General features: G+C 44.1%; 3 long non-coding RNA genes across 6 annotated transcripts; 1 reads left to right on the top strand and 2 right to left on the bottom strand.

Moving 5' to 3' along the window:
• Positions 1-1175: 1175 nt before the first annotated feature.
• On the top strand, positions 1176-3784 carry LOC124706209. The gene is made up of 3 exons (XR_007004346.1): positions 1176-1458; positions 2832-2907; positions 3470-3784. It is a non-coding gene; the product is annotated as an uncharacterized LOC124706209 (long non-coding RNA).
• Positions 3785-6690: 2906 nt separating this feature from the next.
• LOC124650431 lies at positions 6691-9099 on the bottom strand. 3 transcript variants are annotated; one of them, XR_006986996.1, is made up of 4 exons: positions 9037-9099; positions 8510-8532; positions 8067-8169; positions 6691-7991 (listed from the first exon to the last, which is right to left on the bottom strand). It is a non-coding gene; the product is annotated as an uncharacterized LOC124650431 (long non-coding RNA). The 3 variants fall into 3 exon arrangements; XR_006986997.1 differs by lacking the exons at positions 8510-8532; positions 9037-9099 and having other exon boundaries at positions 6691-7492; positions 7585-7991; positions 8067-8204; XR_006986998.1 differs by lacking the exons at positions 8510-8532; positions 9037-9099 and having other exon boundaries at positions 8067-8204.
• A 2-nt stretch (positions 9100-9101) lies between these two features.
• Positions 9102-10615, bottom strand: LOC124650430. 2 transcript variants are annotated; one of them, XR_006986995.1, is made up of 3 exons: positions 10352-10615; positions 9579-9891; positions 9102-9200 (listed from the first exon to the last, which is right to left on the bottom strand). It is a non-coding gene; the product is annotated as an uncharacterized LOC124650430 (long non-coding RNA). The 2 variants fall into 2 exon arrangements; XR_006986994.1 differs by having other exon boundaries at positions 9104-9206.
• Between the last annotated feature and the right edge of the window lie 424 nt (positions 10616-11039).

Below are 11039 nucleotides of genomic sequence, written 5' to 3'. Positions count from 1 at the left end.
GTAGAAACCGGTTCATGGACTACACCGCATGGACCAGCGTAACTGACGAACGGGCCCAGGATGCTGTCTTCCCGTGGACCAGTTGCACGGCGCTTCTCGTCCAGTCATACCTCCTGGTATTTGTTCTGCGCACACGGCAACACCATGTGAGCGCCCCAGCTGTTCCCCAGTCCCCACTCCACAACCAACCAGCTTCCGCGATGTCGCTCCGCCGCTTGCTTGGCCTCTCCGCCACCGCCGCCGCCGGACGCCTCCGTCGCCGCTCCCTCGCCACGGTCGCCACGCACCCCCCGTGGGCCAGCATCAAGCGCGCGGTGACGTCCGTCAGCTCGCCGACCGCGTACGTGCCCCTCGCCGAGCCACCGCACTTCTCCGAGCTGTACATGCCGGAGCACCTCCTCAAGGTCAGCCCTCGCCCCGACCCCGACAGCGACGTCGTGCAGATTCTCGGCGGCGGAGCCTTCACCTCGAGCGGCGACGGCCTCCTCCTCGTCGGTTATACAGACCTGCGCTTCACGGCTCCCATCCTCCGCAATCAGGGCGCCGGACGGCTGCGCCAGCGACCCACCGGGATTGACCCCGGCCACAACCCCGGCGTCGCTCGCTTCGTCTTCAACCCTCTCACCTGCCAGCTATCCCAACTCCCAAACTTCGTCTCCGACAACCCTGCAGCCGACATCGCCTGGGGCCCCTACATGGGCATCCTCACCCAAACCGATCGTGGGCACGGGCCGCCTGACAGGTTCGCCGTTGCCGGGCCGCATGGGCACCACGGCGACCAGATGCTCCGCTTTCTCTCCGAGACAGGGGAGTGGGAAATGGTGGTGGTCTCGCCGTGCCTGCTCCCACTTGCCCAGGTTGCCCGGCGCCGCGGAATCGAGATAGACAACGAGGCACTGGCGTTCGGTGGTCGTCTCTGGTGGTTCGACGTGGCCTGGGGCGCAGTCTCCCTGGACCCGTTCAGCAACCGGCCTGAGATCTCCTTCATCGAGCTGCCGAGGGGCAGCGTGCTGCCTGCAGGCGCGGGCGACAAAGCGTTCAGCCGAGGGCGCCCGCTGCCGGACGCCGACGGCAATGTGTGGCGCACAGAGACGCACGGGAGGTACCGACGCGTCGGCGTCAGCCAAGGGCGCCTACGGTATGTCGAGCTCTCTCAAGAGGAGCCATTTCTTCTCAGCTCCTTTGTGCTTGACAAGAACCAGAGCAGCTGGACGCTGGAGCACCAGGTGTCCCTACGACCCTTGCAGATGAGAGGGGCAACACGTATTGTCCTCATTGACCCACTTGATTCCAATGTCGTGCACCTCGAGGTTGTGACTGGGACGCACCTCCGGGAAATGGTTGTCGTGGACATGAATAGTGGGGAGGCGAGTGCGAGCTTCCAGTACAGAGGCAACGCGGAATGTATACCATGTGTTCTTCCATCCTGGCTTGGATCCAGCCAGATCCCTTCTACAGGTACTTACTCGCTCATTTTAGTTGCTAGTATGCACACTTCTCACTTTTAGTTTCAGTTTTAGATCTGCAGTGGATGAGATGCCATTGCCATGTAGTAGATCATCTTCGAATCAAATAGACATATATAACATTCTCTCTATACATAACCAGGTCACTAAAAATGACTATGCCATGTGATTAGTAACATTGTTTACTATCATGTTTTTGGTAGCAATAGGGATGGCCAATGTAATTTTATTTGGACGAAAGACCTTTGAGTTTTGCGGTTCATAGAAAGCCATTATCAAATATAAAGTTTCAACCAATTTCCTTAGAAGTGTATTCAACAATTTATCGGTGTGTTGTGGCTTATGGGCACTCTCAGATCAATAGTTGATATCCTGCTATAAGCATCAGTTTTTTCTTCCTAGCTCAATTGCTTGGATCGAGCCAGATCCCTTGTAGAGGTAGTTACTCGCTCGTTTTAGTTGCTACTATGCATACTTCTTACTTTTAGTTTCAGTTTTAATTAGATCTGCAATGGATGAGATGCCATGTAGAGATCATCTTCAAATCCTCCTCTATATGACCTGGTCCAACATGTTGTTCTGATCATAAAGTGTTTTTCTTGTAACATTATCTATGGTAGTGTGTCAGTGATTTAGATTTTCGACAGAAACTGTTGTGTGTTTTTGGTCTCTTAAATACATCATTCATGCTACGTTATAGCTTACAAGTTCAAATAAGCATATCCTGATCGGTACTGGTAAGGAACCTAATTAAAGTTTACCAATGTTTCTGAAGTTTTAATTTCACTGCATGTCTACATTAATTTCCATTTCTGTTTTGGGAGGATTTGAAAATATTTTATCTATCTTAGTCACGCATCGAGACAGCACAACTGCAAATATATTCAACAATTTATCAGTGTGTTGTGGCTTATGGGTACTCTCAGATCAATAGTTGATAACCTGCTGTAAGCATCAGTTTTTTCTTGCTAGCTCAATTTCTTGTACGTCATACATATAAATGTATACACTTATAAATTATGTTGGTTGGTGTTGTTGCCGTTATTCAAATTCTTCTGCCTTGATCAGCTTTTTCAGGCTAGAAGGGCGTTGAGAAAAATAAGACTCGATGATTTAAATATATATCCATTTAATCACTCATGTACACTACTCTAGTTTTATTATCTTCCACCTACTTCTCCTTGTGTTATGGGCTTATGGATACACTGTGGCTGAATAACTGATAACTTCTCTAACTATCAAATAAAATTGCTACCACAATTCCTATATTCAATGCAGATAAATCTGTGCTGTAATAAAAATATTGTGTCAGTGTTGTTGCTATTATTCAACTTCTTTCGCATTGATCAAATGAATATTTTTCAGGCAAGAAAGACATCAAGAAAGACAAGACTTTGGCAGATGTTCTCGTTCGTGCAGGCAGTCCTTAGAAGTGATGAAGGTACCAAGTTACCAGTGAATGAGTCTCTCGTTGCTTTCTTTAGTGAGGCTAGTAATAAATTTTAGCATCCAAATCAGACTGTTAACATATTCAGTTTGTAGAATATTTATTATTGAAGAGTGCTACTTGAACATATGTTATTTCATTCCTATTCTTGTGCCAGCCATCCAGGTGTATTAGTGTCTCTGAACTAGCCAGCGCAAAGTATTCTTAGCCTTGTTCATCTGCTCCTCACTTTATTAGAACCTGAAGGATAACTAGCCTTGTCATCATGATGGCCATTGTCATTCATTTTCATGAAACGTTACCCCCAACTCATTAGGGGAAGAATTATAGCTTAATATTTTTACTACAATCAAGACTTGGATAGGAAATAAATATGTTATCCAGATGACAACTCGCTATTTTATTTCAGTTTTGGAAATAGACATAAATAGGACTATAGCAGCCTTTCTGTTTAGTGTTTATACTCAAGAATTCCCTTTGATTGTCTTTTCCATTTCACTCAGTACTCTTCGCTTGCTTATTCAAATGTCCATAATGTTTTCCTTTTCTTTTTCAGGTTTCTTAAAACTAACAGCAGCTGCTCCTCTAATAAATTAGGAAGCTGATGGTGGACCAAACTGTGATTTCAGGATTCCCGATTTGTCTTCTGTCTCTTTTGGGTGGTAATCTGGGAGTTCTTTCAGACTTTCAGTTCGTGGTAGAACATTCCAGCAGAGTTGCTAAATTGATTCAGCATGTAACGACTAACACTAAACATTGTACGTATATGCTGTGTTTACTAGCAAGACACTGCATCTGTAGGAAAAGATTGATGTTTCCGCATGTTGAACTCTTATGAGAAATCTTATTAAGGGATCTAATCTTATGTTCACCCGTGCCAGATTCACGAGTTGTTCCAATAGTTCAGTGTTAAAAGTTATGTGTTTTCATGCCAATTTCATGGTATGTTGTTTGTGCTCAGTAAGAAGGATGACAAATCAATTTGATATTGACACCATGACTGAATCCCATAGGACATATCACCTTTCTTTTTGAGCAATTGGATATATCACTTTGACCTACAAGTGTAACCAGCATTGCCGCAGCACACTGGTGCACATAGCAACTCCAACAAGCTGGTTCCGCAGCAGCAAGATCTATAGATATACACATGTTGAATCAGTAGAGGCATCCTTAAAGCTTTCTGTTCATATGTTGCTGACAGTATATCTGGAGCAGCAACCTTTTCCTGCTGAATGGTCGAAGCTGGTCTGAATTCGACAACCGCGAATCCACGATTTTCATAAGATTGCATGACGTCACATTTTTCATCTGCCGTTAATCTTTTTAAGATAACTTCTATTGATTCTTTACAACGTATCAAAGCAATACAACATCAAAACAATTCACATCCAACCTATGCATCAAAGATTCACACATCCAATTTATTATAAACCAAAGAGCATGCGCCGAAACCTGGTAGCAAAACTAATAAAAGGAGAATAAAAGTCTTAAGCATTCATCAAGTGATATCCAAACATTTATCAAGTGGTCAACGGATAACAACTTGAACTTAAACCCTTGAACATAGCACTCATCGTGTTCATGAACTAGCCTACTCCATTCTAGGTTGAATTGCCCAGCCAAAAACAGAACACCTAAAGCATTGGCTCTGGAAGATATCAACAGTAGTAGACAAGTTGATAATCAGTTTGTAAACTTGCTATTTGTCGTCCATGCACAGAAGTTTGCAGCTAACGCTATCTAAATATACAGTTATTTTTAGAGAGAAATATTTAGTTGTGCATACAAACTTGCAGTCAATATTTAGGCCAAAGGTAACCTTCCCCTGCTTAAATGAAATCAGGCCTTGAATAACTAAAGCATGGTTACCAAGAATAGAGATAATTTCTTAATTAACAAGACACAACACATCTCTCCCATCATCCATCAAACTGAAACTACTCTCCCATCGTCCATCAAACTCGAAACCCAGAATGAAAGCCAACACCAAAACAGCAACCTTAGCTTCCATGCTTGAGCGGCTTGCTTGAGATTTATGCTTCCTCATTGCCGGCCATGTCCAGTTTCAATTGATGCTTCAGCCACAACACCTGCCAGCCACAACAAGTCAGTAGGATGAGAAACCATCTTACAGTCTGATTGGCATCTACTCCCAAATCACAACTATGAAATGTATTGACTAGCATCTACTCCCAAATCACAACTTAGTACTTTTAGTTGTGCCACTAACTGAAATGTATTGACTAGCATCTACTCCCAAATCACAACTATGAGAGAACATATACAATCTAGTTTACCTTGTGGGCAGTAGAAGCTAAGGTATGGAAAGAGGGGCCATCTAAGATCATGAGGCTGATAGAGCACGGTCCACAGTTCCTTCGATGTTAGTGCCTTGAGATCAATCATGTAAGTGCCAAGATCTATGATTGCAAAAATGATGCCAGTGCCCTCGATGGAGCCAACCAAGTCTGCTGCTACCTCGGGATCGTCAATGGTAAGAAGAGCCTTGAGGTCGATGACTCTACATTTTGACCACACCGCAACTTCATCAGGACCCACCTCCCTCCACCAGACGGAGAGGTTGAAATCGTACAGGTCTGCGAGCCCCAGCCGGCCGTCCTGCGCCACCATGAGGATAGGAGCCATGGGGCAAATGATCGCCGACCCCGACACCAGATGGATTTCCGAGAGGCGGGACTTTCCCAAGTCATACTCGAGAATAATAGGCATTCCACTCGAAATGAGGAAATAGAGAGCGTCTCCTGCGAGCACACTAGGCATTTCAATTAAGTTGATTTCGTCCTCAAAGAAAACGTCAAGAGAGGCTGGAGAGCTCCAATTACTCGTCTCCGACGAGTACACGGACGCCTTAGCGACCCCTTCTTGCTCGTGAAGGCTGACAAAAACCACCAGGAACGGACCCAAATGGCAGTCGCTGTGGTTGCAGCCGTTCGCAGAACAGAGCACCGAGGCATACCACTGGGTCATCCCCGAATATTCCGGAACTCGCAACACTCTTTGGCTGCCCGTCATGGGATTCCAGACGGTTAAGAATTCCTTACCATCATCCATGAACTGGAGGAGGACGCGGCCGTGGCGGCAGTCGTACACAGAATAACGGTGCCGGGGATCGGGCAAGCGAGGGCAAAAGTCTGTGGTGGAGACGAACTCAGCGAAGGCTAGCCCGCTACGGAGGAAGCCGAGCATTGGAGGTGTCTGGTGGAACTCGCTGTAGCGGCGACGGAAACCCTGGCCGGAGAGGAGGCGGCACCATGGCTTGCAGACGAGGGAGGCGCGGAGGAGGTTCCCCGGCTCGTCCGGCGGGAGGCGGAACATGATCTCCGCCACGATTTCGTCCATCTCCCAAAGCTCCCGCACATGCTGCGGCGGCATCGTACGCGTGTGCTTGTGGCCGGTGATTGGGGACTGGCTGTGCCGTGATTTGGGGCGATTCGGATTTTGGGTGTTTAGGTCTTGGAGAAGATGAAGTGACAAAAATTGGGGACGTTTCGCACGATCTCGTTACTGCCCCACTATTCTTCCAGTTTTCGTTCTACAGTTCTATAAACACTGATTTTACATTTTAGTACCTTAACTAAAAAGGGTTTAGGCTCCGTTGGGGAGCTCCATCATTTTGAAACCACGTATTCCAAAACAAAGTAGTATTTCAGTTTCTGGGCATTTAATACTGCAACTTTAGAAAATATACTTCACTAGTACAAATGCCCGTGCGTTGCTACGGGTCTTCAAATTTCATTTCTCAATGCACATATATAATTCGCAACTCACTATAAAATTCAAAACAAATCAGAGATATCGCAATATACTACATCATGATAATACTGATTGCAATCATACAGAGAGGTGGAAAGGGGACTAACATACGGAAGTATGTATGAAAATAAATCATACAATCAATTCCTTCCTCTTGGCCACTCTCCAACTTCATTTGGAGCGCCTCCAATAAAATATTCAATCTGTGTATCTCTGTTCGACAATTTTGCAAGATCATGAAAAGCAACATCATCACAACAATACTCACTCACATCTCTCCACGCTCAAGTCTCTCCACTCTCAATCTCTCACACAACCACAACATACCAAGCTTAAAAAGCCGCACTCACCCTAGACTTGATCAAGATGAGATCAAGAATTCAAGATAATAGTATCCCTCCATCCTCATAGTCGACTCGGTGTGGCATCCAGTTCATACCAAGCTTAAAAAGCCGCAATCTCAAAAAAATATTAAAATCTTGAGCACTACATGAACTTGATGTATTAATCGATCCCTACCCAAAGTTACAGCTATCCTTACCATTGCAAAGATGGTTTTTCCGAGGTAACAGAAACAAATTATATTTTAATTAAAGTCGTCAAAACCTAACTTTTAATGTTGCAAGAAGTGTCCAGCTTTAGAAACTGCTATAATAGGAAAATATAGTTGCATTCAGCTGCAACAAATTGTTCCCACACGGAGTAATGCACTTGTTCTGTTTTCTCCAAAATTACTTGGAAAATAATATAAAATGAATTGCTTAACCGGCTTCAGTAGTAGGTCATTCACCACCACTGCAACCTAAATATTGCATGGAGATAAGCTCAGTATCATTTACCGTAAAACCATTCAACCTTTGTTAACTTAGAAACATCTCATATTTAATCAAGCACCTTATTGAAATGCTCGTATTGCCTGTTTCCAGGGCAAAATACATCATAGTTAAAATCCTTGAGCCAAGCTTGCTTCTCCTTCCTCTGCTTCACATGCAAAAATAAAGGGAAAACTCATAAGGAGTTGTAGCGACCAGTGAGCACATGATAACTGAATTTTTTTCACAAAACTCGTGTTATCAGTGGGTTCCCCGTCGTCATATTTGTGGTCATTTAACATAATTACTGGCACAAGTTATTGATAAAAGAATCTTACTACGAATGCTAAAGTTGGTTGCATTCATTTTCCAGTCAGGTGTTAATATTTCAGCAACTTAGCCCTCTTAACTATCCATTGTTTCTAATCTTTTTTCGCAAGCATCTGCACTACAGTTCACAACAATATCTTCTCGAGGTATGAGGGCAACCTACATTATTTCACGACAAACATCAGATCTTCAGCTACATGGAAATTTTAAGATATTGTGTAGATACCGGGTTACCTGGACTCCTTGATCAGGCTAGGCGAGTGTAGCAAGCATTTGTCGTGCAGTTCATGTAGCTGACTTCCGATGTGCTCTTGTCCGCATTCCCATACTTTTGGACCTGCTTTCCTTTCATGACCAAACACATTAGTAACCTGGTGAACTGTTTAAAGAAGTCACGATGAGCCAGAGTGTTTTTCGGAACTGTGCGTGTCCTACCTAATTTCCATCTTTTTCGGGTGTATGCCAACCTGGATTTCTGTTGCCATATAGACATATACAGATCAATAAGATAGGGTGGAACCTTATTTTGTATCATAGGATGCAACGGTATTAAGTGGCAGGTACTATAGTTGAACAACTTCCTCTTTGGAAACAATTGTACACAATATGACATGCCAAAAAGTATGTTGAGTAAGTGACTTTATGACCAAGAGAAACCACTAAGATAGTAAAATTACCTTTGCCATCAACTCATCATGTTCTAGGTAATCAAGGTCAGGTAGCAGTAAATGGGGTACCCACCTGGAAAAATAACAATGTGATTAGAATTTAGGCAATAGGACAAAGAAATTAGATCCGACGGTAGAAATACTGTATTACTTCCTAACAATAATCGGCAGAAAGAAATAGCTAACAAAGTAGGCTATATGTCCATAATTTCATCCTGAGTAGATCACATTTTCAGTTGACGAACTGGTATAGAAAAGTGAAAGGTAAAAACTTCTAAAGCCAAAAAAAATACCCTAATTCTAAATCTAGTGCCGATGTACGATTTCTCAAAATAGATAATGATGGAGTGCAAAAACATATCACTTATGTTCTGACTAATGAAAGTATATCATGATAATATGACAGATCATTGTGCCATGGCTAATTTAATTCATCTCGGAGCAACTTCTGAACATGATATGGGGCGTTGGAGGCCCATCTTAGCTACTTATATTTTGTGTGTTTTAAGGGGAAATTTAAATGCTAAGTGCAGCACCTTCACTTTTCTCTTTTCTCTTGAATCATGTACTGCAGTGGCATTTCCATTGTCATCATAAGATCCAGTTGTCCTAGTTGTACGATACTTGCCGCCGCATCCGGCACTTGCTGAAGCAGCAACACCAGCTCCTGGGTTCCTAAACCATGATCCCACCTTGGCACCTTATCCTGAATTAGTGCAAACAAATGGTAAAACCATCAAACATAAATAAATGCAAAGCAATAACTGAATCTAACTCAAACCAGATGCAAAGCATCATTACATGATCTGCATCCTTGTTCTTCTCCTCTATTTTGCCTTTTTTTTCTTATTCGTGTTAAAGTTGTAGAAACAAGTCGAAATTCAATATTGTACCTACAGGGGACTCATGTTGGCTTATTGGTTTCAAGTAGGGCATAATATACAGAAAACAGCATATCAGTACAACTGATAATTGATTCAAACTACCCCATATTTCCTAATACAAGTAATCTGACTATAGCAATGACAATCACAGTCAACAATTTGCTCCTTCAAGTCTTTCTAATTACCTAGATTACCTAGATAGTTCACGGCACCAGCGGCACACGTCGATGGAGCATGGAGATGTCCACCAATAGCACTCGGCGAGGATTCCGCGGCGCCCGCGGTGAAGACCAGGCGGCAGCCATCAACCACACCCTGCGCGAAGGCGGCGGCGCCCACGGTGAAGGCCCAGCGGTTGCAGATCCCTGTGAACGAAAGCCAGGAGGGCATGTGGAGGTGGGTGGATATGCTAAAGTCGAGCTCCCATATCAACTTGCAATGCTCCTACTTAAGCTCCTTCTCATTCTTGTTCTGGTTCCTACCCGGTAACCCACCTCATCTCCCTAGCTGCGAATAATTGGCACAACAAATCATCACCCATCATGTAGGCAAAGAAAATTCATACAAAGTGTATAGTTGCAGGAGCAATAGAAGACTTGCTTTCAGGCAATCAACATTATTCAAAGAAAAAACTGAAAGTGAAGAACCTCGTATCATGGTTAAACAATAATACGACCATCTGTAGCCTCTCCTCAATTGTAGCATGGAGATGATTATGTCCAGATATACGGAAACAATCTACACATGATTCACATGATTGACAATTCAGAGAAAAAATTGAAAGTGAAGAACCTTGTATCATGGGTGAACAAAATAATACGACAATCTGTAGGCTCTCCTCAAATGTAGCATGGAGGTGAGTATGTAGAACTATACAGAAACAATCTACACATGATTCACATGATTAAGAAATAATTGAGGAAAATGCAGACATAAACAAAGATAAGATTATGAACAGGAAATTGACCTCTATGGCTCAGCATGGAAAGTCTCCCATATTGACTCCCAATTCAATAACATTTCCGCCGGCTATGCGTAGAGGGTTGTGCTGGAATATTCTGGGGGCACCGGGCAGAGGTTCCGCGAATCAAGCCTTGGGGTTGGGGGCGGCGTTGAATCTTGCGTGGCCTCTCGCTGCGGCATGCAGGCCGTTTCTCCTGCGGCAGATTGACCGTGCAGGTGGTACGCAGGGCCATGGACCTCTCCACGACCAATGAGCTCCGGCTATGGCCGCCGCTGCGACGGGAGCGAGGCCCGATGTGACCAGGCATGGATCGTCCGATATTGGGGATGATGATGCGCCTTGTAGCCCAGGGCTGATGATGGTGATGCACAGTGGCGAAGCCAGGATTGGAGCAAGCCCTGGGCCAAAAATTAAGCGCTAATAAAACTCTTGTAATAGTACATAAAATTTGGTAATATGAACATATGTTTTAAATTCAGGTATAAATATGTTCGTCTTTACGTTCCTAAAACATGAATCGACTACAACCTACAAACACTGTTTAACCATACCACAATCAGCATCTATATTGCTAAAAGGCTAAAACCAGCCCCTGGTTAAAACAACTACGGAGTACAAGAAATTACCAAGTTGAGGCGCAAACAGCAGGAGTCTGACGGTGCAAACGTGAGAAGAGGAAGCAGTGCCGCAA

Source organism: Lolium rigidum, chromosome 4 (assembly GCF_022539505.1).
Source record: "Lolium rigidum isolate FL_2022 chromosome 4, APGP_CSIRO_Lrig_0.1, whole genome shotgun sequence".
NCBI lineage: Eukaryota > Viridiplantae > Streptophyta > Magnoliopsida > Poales > Poaceae > Lolium > Lolium rigidum.
Note: the sequence above shows the minus strand (reverse complement) of the source record. Positions and strands in the feature narration are given on the sequence as shown.